Source organism: Otolemur garnettii, unplaced genomic scaffold (assembly GCF_000181295.1).
Source record: "Otolemur garnettii isolate 467f Iridium unplaced genomic scaffold, OtoGar3 scaffold00020, whole genome shotgun sequence".
NCBI classification, from domain to species: domain Eukaryota; kingdom Metazoa; phylum Chordata; class Mammalia; order Primates; family Galagidae; genus Otolemur; species Otolemur garnettii.
The window spans coordinates 23,435,430-23,446,384 of record NW_003852415.1 but is presented as its reverse complement, the minus strand read 5'-3'; the positions used below and the strand labels follow the sequence as shown (position 1 = coordinate 23,446,384).

General features: G+C 46.9%; 1 pseudogene; it reads left to right on the top strand.

Annotated features, from left to right (window-relative positions):
* Window positions 1-2,971: 2,971 nt before the first annotated feature.
* On the top strand, window positions 2,972-3,318 carry LOC111724174 (annotated as a pseudogene).
* Window positions 3,319-10,955: the final 7,637 nt, after the last annotated feature.

Here is a 10,955-nt window from a genome sequence, read left to right as displayed (position 1 = left end):
TGTCCCTATAGGCTTTTGATACGGGAAAAGACTGTTGTCTTTTCCACTGATGCCTCCAAAGAAGATAAGGCCGTTGACAATTCCTCCACATTTTTTAAGTGTCAGTGATGCACCTTGAAATGTTGAGAGCCAGCCATGCACAAGGCCCAAGCAGGGTTAGGAAGATGCTGCCCTTTTGCATGGTGGTCTTTCCCCTCTTTTTGTTGCTGTAGTTGCATTAACTGCAGTCATTGCCAGCGCTGGTAATGGTGGTGGTATGTGAAGGACCATGCGCTGAGGACAGGGCAAGGCAGAGTAAGTGGCCTCTCCCTTTGATGGCTCCCCTGTGCAGTATTCCACGCAGGGTACCCACTTGTGGTAAAACTAAAAACCCAGGCACGTTAACCTCCAGGAATTCATTTCCTATGCAGCTCTCATTAGGAAAGCTTTCTTTTAATGGTTTTATAAAAGCACTTTGGTGTGTGCGTGAGGAGTGGCGTGATGCCAATGCATTGCAGTGGGCAGAGGGTGTAATGAAAATGTCTGGGAACAGGCACTGAATGATGAAGCACCAGCCAATAAAGCAACCCAATACAGGGCCAAGTGCATTTTCTTTCATCTGGGTCCGGGCGGACAACCTCACTTGGTAATGGATTTGAATGCTTGGGGTTCTCCTGATGTTTGGGGTTAATGCTTCCTTGTTTGCTTCTCTTTCAGGAAGCCACAAAGCCCAGGTAGCAAGAAGCATGGGATAATGGATGGAGGGCCGGTCTGGAGTCAGGACACCCGGTTTCCCATAGCACATTGCAGCCAACTCACTGAGGGACATCACACCATAGCCTTTCTTCCCTCTACACCTCATGTGTAAGAAAGTAATCAGATTCAAAACTTCAGAAGACATTTTCAGTTCTAACAAGCTGGCATAAAGACTCATGACTGTTCAAAAGACTTTTTCCTCCCCAAATCAAAATGGGGAGCTGAGCTCTTAAATGCAATTTGGAGCCTATTATATATATATATATATATTTTTTTTTTTTTTTTGAGACCCAGTTTCACCATGTCACCCTGGGTAGAGTGCTATGACGTCATAGCTCACAGCAAGCTCTAACTCTTAAGCTCAAATGATTCTGTTGCCTCAGCCTTCCAAGTAGCTGGGAATACAGGTGCCCTCCACAACACCCAGCTATTTTTTGTTGCATTTGTCATTGTTGTTTTAGCTGGCCCTGGTGGGGTTTGAACCCACCAGCCTTGGTGTACGTGGATGGCCCCATAACCACAGGCACCAAGCCTGGAACTACAGGCACCAGGCTTGTGCTATAGGCACCAAGCCTGAAGCTTATTTATTACTCTTAAAATTAGCACAAATATATTGGCATACTCCAATTATTATAAGATTTTTAGAAATATCATTGTTATGGACATAAAACAATGCACTCTATGAACTGAAAAATCAAGATTTTATTAACTAGTCTTTAACTGTTGCACATTTTGTTTCCTAGAAGATGCCCTGCGGGAGTCCACCCTGCTGAAAATAAAATCCCCTTCCACTGAGAGTGTCCTCATCCTCAGAACCCATCAGGACAAGGCCTGTGTAATCCTTGTTTTCACCAAGTGTCCCGAACCTCCTGACCACAGCTGATTGGTCCAGAGGGAAACACCTGGTTTTAAATATGTCAATAAGTTTATCTCTTCTTGGAACAGGAGTTGGATCATGGGCCAGTCTCTAAGCCAATAGGTGTGGAGGGTGGAGGTAAAGTACTCTAACTAGCTATTACTAGATCACAAGCCCACCCTGGGGGCCATGGTGACAGAGATGTCCAAGACGGCATCCCCTAAACCACCTGATCTAAGCAAAAGTGGGACAGCATTGCAGAGGTAGAGACTGTTTACAGAAAGAAACCTCACATGGGAAGCCAGCAAGGCAGGAATTGATGACATTTCTAAGTCTTTTTATTATAAACCCAGAGGCAGAGGGCACCTACCTTAAACCACATCTTAAGACTTTCATTGACATCTAGATGAAAACTTTAATTCTTATTTTGACATTTTACCTTATAAACCAATCACTCAATCAATCATTGTGTGTACATGTCTATGTGTGTGTGTCCCCGATGCCTTCTAAGCCTCATTTCCAATTTCTAGTCCTAAAGGTCTAAAACAGGGCTAAGGAAACTAAATTTTACTAGACTTCCCTCCACTCCAGGTGATTCTGACACAAAACTACAGTTTAGATCCTGCCACTGATCATTGGGATCCACTGAAAATCTAGCCCCTACCTATCGCCCAGCAGTCATCTGTGCAGGGGCCCATGGCACCAGGCAGCAAGGCCCAGCTCATCTCATTTGATTGAGCCAGATGCAGATCTCACGTCCAAAGAAACAGTAGGTCCGCCCAAACCGCCTCCCTCTCTAACTAGGTGTCATGTCTGCCTCCCTCTTCCCAACTCCCATAATGTCCCTTCTCAGCAGAGCCCGAGCCTCCTCCCTTCCTGTCCCCAGCCTGCTGCCCTCCCAGAGCATCTCTAACTTCTTTCCCCAGAGCTGGGACTCAGGGAGGGAGAGTGGGAGGAGAGGACCATCCCAAAGATGATCACCCCTAACCCATGCTTTGGGACTGTACACGTGGCTGGTGTGGGACCCTACCCTCCACTGCCGGCTGCTGTGTGGTGTCCAGGCATGGCCTTGGCCCTTCTGAGCCCCTGCACAGCTGGGGGTGGGGGTTGGGGAGCCTTTGTCTCTCGAGGGGGTTAGGGAACCCCCATCTCTAGCTTCTCTGCTTCTCATCTGCCACCTCCAGTGCCCTAGAACCAAACAGTGATAATAAAAAATATTTAAAGAAAATAAATAAATAGAAGGTGCTGTTCTAAAGAAATTCTTCCAATATGGTTGACTGGATAGGATGAGGACACAAGGCTGTAAAGGGAGGCTGCTGCTCTTTCCCCCATCTTGGGGCCTGTGAGGTCTGCTGGGAACACGACTGCTAAAAGGCAAATATGTCTAGAAGGCTCTAGTCCAAGGCCATTTTTGCTGGCTATAAGCGGGGTCTCCAGAACTATAGAGAGCAGACAGCTCTTCTTAAAATTGAAAGTCTTTATGCCTGAGATGAACTGAATTCTATCTGGGCAAGGGACATGCTTGTGTACACAAAGCAAAGAACAACACAGTGACTCCTGGCAGCAAACTAAACAAAACCAGCGTAATCTGGGGAAAGATAACTCCAGCCTGTGGAAACAGGGGCACAGTCCAGGCTAAATTCTGAAGCAACCTTCCTGCTATGGCCATTGGACACAGAATCTGTGTGATGCTGTAGCCCTCGAGGATTTCAAGTAATGAAAAGTAAATCAAAGTGGATTTGTGCTCTTGTTTTTTTTTTTAAGAGGCATTCAAAAACTTATTGCCTTGAGTTGGCATATGTTTAAAATGGAGGTTATCTAGTGCTTTCAGAGTACAGAGAAGTCAGACATCCAGGTATATATCATGACAATTACAGGGCAAGTACAGAGATTTGGAAGATAAGTAGGTTTCTTCTCTATATGGGGGCTATGAAAGAAAAACAGGGTTTAATATGAGTATCTTAATACATGGCCTTGGGTGCAGGCTGGAATAAACTTGGGAAGTGGAAGAGTCTCTGCCTTCCTGAAAGATTGAGAGCAAGTGAAAGAAGCCTAAAAGTCTTTAGGCTTGCTCTAGGTAGACTGGATAGGAAGCTTGAAAGTGGGACTTGGGAATCATGTAGATGGCGATTCTAGTTTGAAGGGTTTGGGCAGCTCATTCAGACAGGCAGACAAATGAGATATCCTTGGGATTTATGACTAGACAGAGCATTCCAATACTTAACACTTGAGTGAGAAGAATATGCAACCTGAAAATAATATACCATATGATTTCACCTTAGAAAAAGTAATTGTGGGTAGGAGTAGAGCATGGGCACGCTGGTTATCTTGGCTTCATGTTTTAACATAGTGAAGTGTAAGGGTAGCATTTTAGCAGATGATAAAAAAGATGTACACAGTGCTCCAGAGTATTTAAATTTCTTGAGGATTTGCTAAAATAAAATTTTGAACTTAGGCAAAAATAAATAAATAAAGGCTGCTTATTCCTAACACGGGGGCAGGGGTAAGGTGGGGGGAGGCTGGGCAAAGACCAAGACAATACAATACAATAAAAGGAGGTGGGGGCTCGGTGCCTGTGGCTCAAGCGGCTAAGGCGCCAGCCACATACACCTAAGGTGGCTGGTTCAAATCCAGCCCAGGCCCGCCAAACAACAATGATGGCTGCAACCAAAAAATAGCCGGGCATTGTGGTGGGCGCCTGTGGTCCCAGCTACTTGGGAGGCTGAGACAGTAGACTCGCTTGAGCCCAGGAGTTGGAGATTGCTGTGAGCTGTGATGCCACAGCACTCTACCCAGGGGGACAGCTTGAGGCTCTGTCTCAGAAAAAAAATAAAAATAAAAGGAGGTGGGATTAGCAGCTCTCTGAGATCCCAAACACAGGAGCAGCCAGTGCTGGTTCTGGCCTGACAGGCTGGGCCAGATGGAGGATGTCCCTCCATCAAAGAGGAGGCAGTTGACACAGGAGGAGATTCCACCAGCTCCTCCCCAATGGCATCTAGTGGCCCTGTAATGGCATCCAGTGGCCCTGTCTTTCTTCCCTGAACCTACTCACTTTTATCTCCCGTACCTTAGAGATGCTCTTCCTTCTACTGTCCCCTTGTTTTCTGCCTAGGGAATTCTTATGTATCCATCACACCTATATTTCAGCACCAAAGCTTTCTTGTATCTCTCTGCCCTCTGAACCTTCCCACAAGGCCTCCCATTACAATCCCAGTCTGTACCTGCCCATCTCCCCCACGTGGCTGTGAATCCCCTGGGGTGGGGCGTGGGGTGGGAGGGAGACTCCTCTTAGAACCCCCAGAGGGGCATGGGTTGGCCTTGTGCAGGAAAAACCAGCAGTCAGTCTCTGGCCAGCTCAGTGCCGGCAGCGCACTGTGTGGGAGAAGGGGTGGAATCTGGGACACTGGGAGGAGACATCCTTACCCCTACCACATGAGCCTCCTGCACTCTGGGTCTCTCCAGAAGGCAGAAAGTCTCAGGGCTATAAGCCTCTCCCCAGAACTGAAGGTTGGGGTAGCTAGATAAAGAAAGTTCTACAGGATTCATGTTTATCTGATTGAAGCAAAGCAAAGTTTGCCACGGGATTTGGTTCTGTGTTGTGAGATAGCAGCCTTTGAAGGCAAATGAAAGCCACATCAAATGGGCATTTTATAACTTCTAGATATTGGGCGTAATGTTTGTGCCTTACAGTTTGCAGACTGGTCAAAGCTTCACCGTGTGTTTCAGAAGGTTCTTATTTTTTTAATATAAAGTGTATTTAAAATACTTGATTTCCTTGCAAACACATATATCCACAAACACAATGGTAAGAAGGAGCGATGGAGAACGCCCACCTACGGTGTCTCAGAAATCCTAACAAGTGGCTTCTTTCCTAATTTGTAAAGAGAGTTGGGGGAGGAGGCTGCATGAAGAAGTAAGGAAAGGCTTAATGAAATTCGGAGCTTCTTTAGAATCAGAGGCAAGTGTGGCTGTATCATGGCCAAAATGATAGAAAACATTTAACATCATCTCTGAGCACAACGCAAGAGCTCTGAATAGGATCCCAGAACTTCACGGCTCCTTCTCCGGAAACTCAGGAGTCTGGGGCTCAGGGAAGCCTGCATGCAGCAGCGTTGGCGTCTCTGACATCCCTCCTCTTTGGGAAGGAGGAAGCCGTTGCTTCTGGCACCTGGACCATGGAAGAAGGAAGCGGCTGTGGTGGCTTTACGTCCTGAATTCCAGCCCACCTGAATCTTGGAGGAGGAACTCTGCTAGTTGTGTCGATACAGAAACTCTGCTTCCAGATCCTGAAGTTCCTACCCAGGAATGGCTTTTTTATCAAAAAGTAAGAAACATCAGTTTGCCCACCACCCCCTAGTGAGTGCAGATCAACTGATACTGTCCAAGATAAACATTAAATGTCCCAGTACCTCCAAGGAGGGTGAGTAAAAGTATCAAATAAGGAGCATTTCCAGGCTGTAAGAATAGCAACAGGGGAAACTTTGGCACCTCTGACCTCCACCTGCAGCGATCAGGGCCTTGCCCCTATTCTAAAGACAAGGAGTGTGAGCAGGAAGAGGCTGCATCCACGCAGAGGCCTGACACCCGGGGGGTCAGCCCTGGGAGTGGGGATCATGGGTGGAAAGCCGGAAGGGCACCACACGTGCCCTAGACAGTGTGCAAGAAGTTCCCAGATGTCGTGGACGGTAGAATTTCCTGAGGAGCTCATCATAATCACTGATTCCACAAGACTGGAAATAGACTCATGGCCATCACAGGGCTCTGGTTAGAGACGCTCTGGGAAGGATGCAGGATGTTCTGTGGCTGTTAAAATGGTGCAGCTCTATTTTTACAGAGCGGGGGAGCTCTCAAAGAAGGAAGGATCAGTAGCAAGAGCAGGAAGGACAGCAGCCAGCATCCCTCATGGCCACAGGGTTACATCTGTTCAGGGTGAGATCGTGGACACCAGGCAGCTCCGGAGGATGCGTAAGAAACAGCTAGAGGCTGGGCGGCAGGGTGGGAGCCAGTTACATTTCACTGCTCATCCCACTTTTATGCACTTTGAATTCTGCACCCAGGGTGTGTATGACCTTGTCAAGCTGTTACTCGAGCAGCTGATGCAGTGCATGTGTTCAGTGTGTTCGTGAGTGCGTGTGAGTATATGTGTGTGAGCACGTGTGTGCCAGTCTGTGAGTGTGAATGTGTGTGAGTGTGTGTGTCAGTGTGTGCATGTGTATGTAAGTGTACATGAGTGTATGAGTGTAAGTGCATGTGTGTGAATGTGTGTGAGCATGTGTCAGTGTGTATGTGAGTGTGTATGAGCACGTGTATATCAGTGTGTGTGAGTGTGTGTGTGTGAGCGTGTGTGTGTGAGTGCATATGAGTGCGTATAGTAAGTGTGTGCTTCTGGGTTGGTGGCAGCACAGGGCCATCGTCCACAAATCCTGTTTCTCAGGCTGTGGGACAGGAGTAGTGAAGGGTCAGGAGCTGTGTGCTGGGTCCTCCCTGAGGTTCCCATGTTGAGGCCCAGAGCTCCATGTGGCTGCATTTGGAGTAAGGAGGGAATTGAGATTAAATGAGATTGTGAGGGTGGAATCTCATCTGAAAGGATTAGTGTCCTTCTAGGAAGAGATGCATGAGGACACAGTGAGAGGACCATGAGCAACCAGTGGCCTTCACCAGAAACCACCTAGGCCGGGCCCTGGATCCTAAACTTCCAGCCTCCAGAATGTGAGATGTAAACATGTGTCTGGGCCGTGATGCTTTCAGGGCTAAGGGCAGAGGACAGGGCCCAATCTGAGGAGGGACAGCAGACCTGAGGCACTCAGGTAGTGCTGACCAGGCCTGTGGGGACAGGCCATATGGGGAGACAAGTGCAGTGGGGGTTCTGGGCAGAGTGTGGCCTGGTCCCTGGGGGACAGTTTCAGCACACACCAGACCCGGGAGAATCGGCCGCTCATGCACGTCTCAGCAGCCAGCTGAGGTTATATGACTAAAAGCCCCTCGCACCCACTCCTCCTGCCTGCAACCATCCCACTGGTGTGTCTGTCCAAACCAGGAGCTGGTGATTTCGCTAAGGCCACTCTCTGCATGATGTCATGCTGCAACAGCTTCACCTGCTAGTACAGTAATCTACCAGGCCTAGGAGGACTCTCCCACTGTCCCCTCCCAGGCACCACTCCAACGGCTGGTTCTGTGAAGCCTCTCTGTGGGTAGGGTGGCTCCTCCCAGTCCTTTGCTCACCTTGGTGACCCTTCATCACACCATCCTCCAAGTTTCCTTCTGGTCCTACCCTGAAGGGAAACACCAATTTGCCTCTGAATTCCAGGCCCTGAGCATAGTTCCTGTCATCAAGGAGCAGCCATAACTATTTGTTGAATCAACACATAAATGAAGGAGGGAAGAGAAGAAGGAAGAGAGAAAGGAAGGGAGGGCCTGATTAAACCAGGTTGCTGGCCCCCTTAAAAGAAATGCTTTCTGAAAACATAAAGATGAAAAAATCAAATTAAAATATCCCCCAACGTCTAACGTCACCAGGTTAAAGCCCAAGTCAAGGAGACTCGCGCTGTCTTTTTGTCCATGTGTGTTTTATGGTATGAAATACGGAAAAGAGTTTACTTACTTTTTATTTATTTTTGGCCTTATTTTCCCATCACTCTGTCCACTCAGAATTGCTCACCGACTGGAACTGAACATTTCAAACAGATAGTAGAGATGATTAAAAGTGACTTACCAAGTGGCAAGAGGTGGAGATGTGAATTTATCATGGCTGAGTGACCTTGAACGTATCACGTGCTCTTTCTGAGCTGACTTCTCCATCTGTAGAATGGGAAGAATGAAGAAGTTCCGTCTTCACAGGACTGTTGAGTGTGAACATGTTTTGCAAATGCCGGAGGGCTCTCCAAATGTGAGAGTTAGTATTTTTAATTTTCTATTTAGCATCAGAGAGATGGTAAACCCAGGAGCAAAGAGCCACAACATTTTCCTCACTGTATGACCAAAGCCTAGCGCAGAGTCTGGCAAAGATAGGTCCTCAGTGAACGCTTGTTGGACAGAACTGTGGGCTCTGTCTGTGTCTGGGGATGCAGGCATAAGCAGAGGATGCAGACATGGGCAGAGATCAAGACAAACACAGTTGCAGGCAGGATTCTCGTTGCTACCTTGTATGAACATGATTGAAGCATGCGTCCCTGGTAAGGTGAGCGGCCTTAGCAGGTCCTAAGCTCCACAACACTCTGATGTGGGCCTGGAAGTACTTTAGCCTGCAGGTTGTCTCACATCATGTTCCCTGGACCTAACTTAGTCAAGAGATCCCTGCTGTCTGAACAATGCACACTTGTAGGACACCCATAGCACTTTGGTCACACTCATCTTTAAATTCTAACTTGTGGGAAGGCAGAACTTTGAAAGGATCCTGTGTCTTCAAAGCCCCCGCACACCCTTCCACTCGTCTCCCTCCCACCCTGGAGCATGCATATGAACAAAATTGAATTCTGCCCATTAATTTGAAATCATTCTGTACTGATATAACATTTCAACCCTGCCAAAACAGTTTCTATTTCTGAGTAATGCTTCATTCCAAATTCTTCCAATTGGCATCCTTTTAGAAATACTGGGCTCCAGTCTTGGTGGAGGACTGTAGACTGCAATATGTCCCCACAACATCATCACTTTCTTCAAAACTTCACCAGAAACTCTTCTGGCACCGTCACCCATCCATCACACTCAGCAGGTAACATCTTCTGAATCCTTTCATTTCCAATTTGACTCTGGTATTTATCATTCCTATTCGGAGTTAGTTTCACCACTGGGGCTAAAAAATGTCACCTTGACCTGTGCCCAGGGAAAAGGCAGAAGAAATGAAAGGCACGGAGAAAACCCACAGTGAAGATACTGTTTTTACAAAGAGGCCACCCTGTCTTTATCTGTGCATTAAGTAAGAAAAAACCTTGAAAGAGGAGGCGGCTTGTATAGGGTCATTTTTTGCCTCTTTCAGTGACTTGGCCAGCACTGCCCATCTCTGCTGGAAGGGGAGGACTGAGTGTGCTGAGTGTTCTGGTTATTCCTAACAGGCAGCATTTTGGGGTTCTTCAGGGCTTGAGGATTTCAGAAAGAGAGTGGGCACAGAATGATATCAGGGACTCTTCTTCCCTTCTATGTAATCCCCCAATGGCAGGGAGCCAGGGGAGTGCCCCGGATCGATTGCCACAGTTCATACCTCTATCATGATTTCCCCATGTTCCAACCTCCTACCACCCCATCATTCCACCCTCTGTCCCCCATGGTGCTGGGCAAACCGTAGCTCACCTGTTTGTACTAATCCTTTTGGCTCTGCTATTCATCTCCTGCCTTCACTTTTCTCAGAATAAAAGGTTCTCCCCACTGTTACGAACTCTTGTATTGGCATGTGTGCCAGTGGCTTGGGTAATATGGAGTTTATCACCCAAATTGGGATACCTCTGAGAGTTAAGTTAGATACTATTAATAACTATATCAGGATAACAGGCATGAAACGAGTCCCTTCTGAGACTCACCAGGAATACAGTCACCCTGGTATTAGAACTATTTTGGATGCAAGTGACATAAACATAATGTAAAGTAGCTTGAGAAAACAAATGCACAGATTTAGTGTATTATTGGCTCAGGATTAAGCTGGATTCAGTGGCACCAATATTGCCTGTCAAACTCATTCTCTCTCACTTTCTGTTACTCGTCACTGCTCAGCACTGTCCTCTCTTATTAGATACAGATGTCCTCCATGTATCAGAGAAAAGAGCCACTCTATGACCCACACGCTAAGGACCTCTTTTTCTCTGGGATGAAAAATTCTTGGATGAATACCGATTATCTCACCTTACATCAATATCCACCCCTGGAACACCTGCCTTCATCAGGGGAGATAGAGGGTCTGCAATGTACACTTATGGAATTGAAAATTTCAAAAATAAATATGCTGTATAGACTTTAAAAGTTGGATTTAAAGCAATGTTTATGAATAGTGATTATGGGGACCGAGAAAAAAATCACCAATCCATGTCCTTCAGATTCATAAAGAAATCCTCATTTTCCCATTCTATAGATGAAGGAATAGACCCAGAGAGGTGGAGTATCTTGCCTGGGACTGCATGGATGAAAACCAAGGCATAAGATCATCAGGTTTGAGCCCAAGTATACCTAAAGAGGGCCATTTAGAGCTCATTCTTCTTCTCTACCCTGTGCTGTCATGACAAGACATAATTCTCCTTTAATCAGAACTGATTTTGTTTTTAAGCAAGAGAAAAGTAAGCTAGACTAGCTTAGGCAGAAAGGCGAGTCAATGGCTCACATAACTCAAATGTGGGTTTTCTAGGGGTTCAGGCAGAGGTAGGGATGAGAATGCCATCAG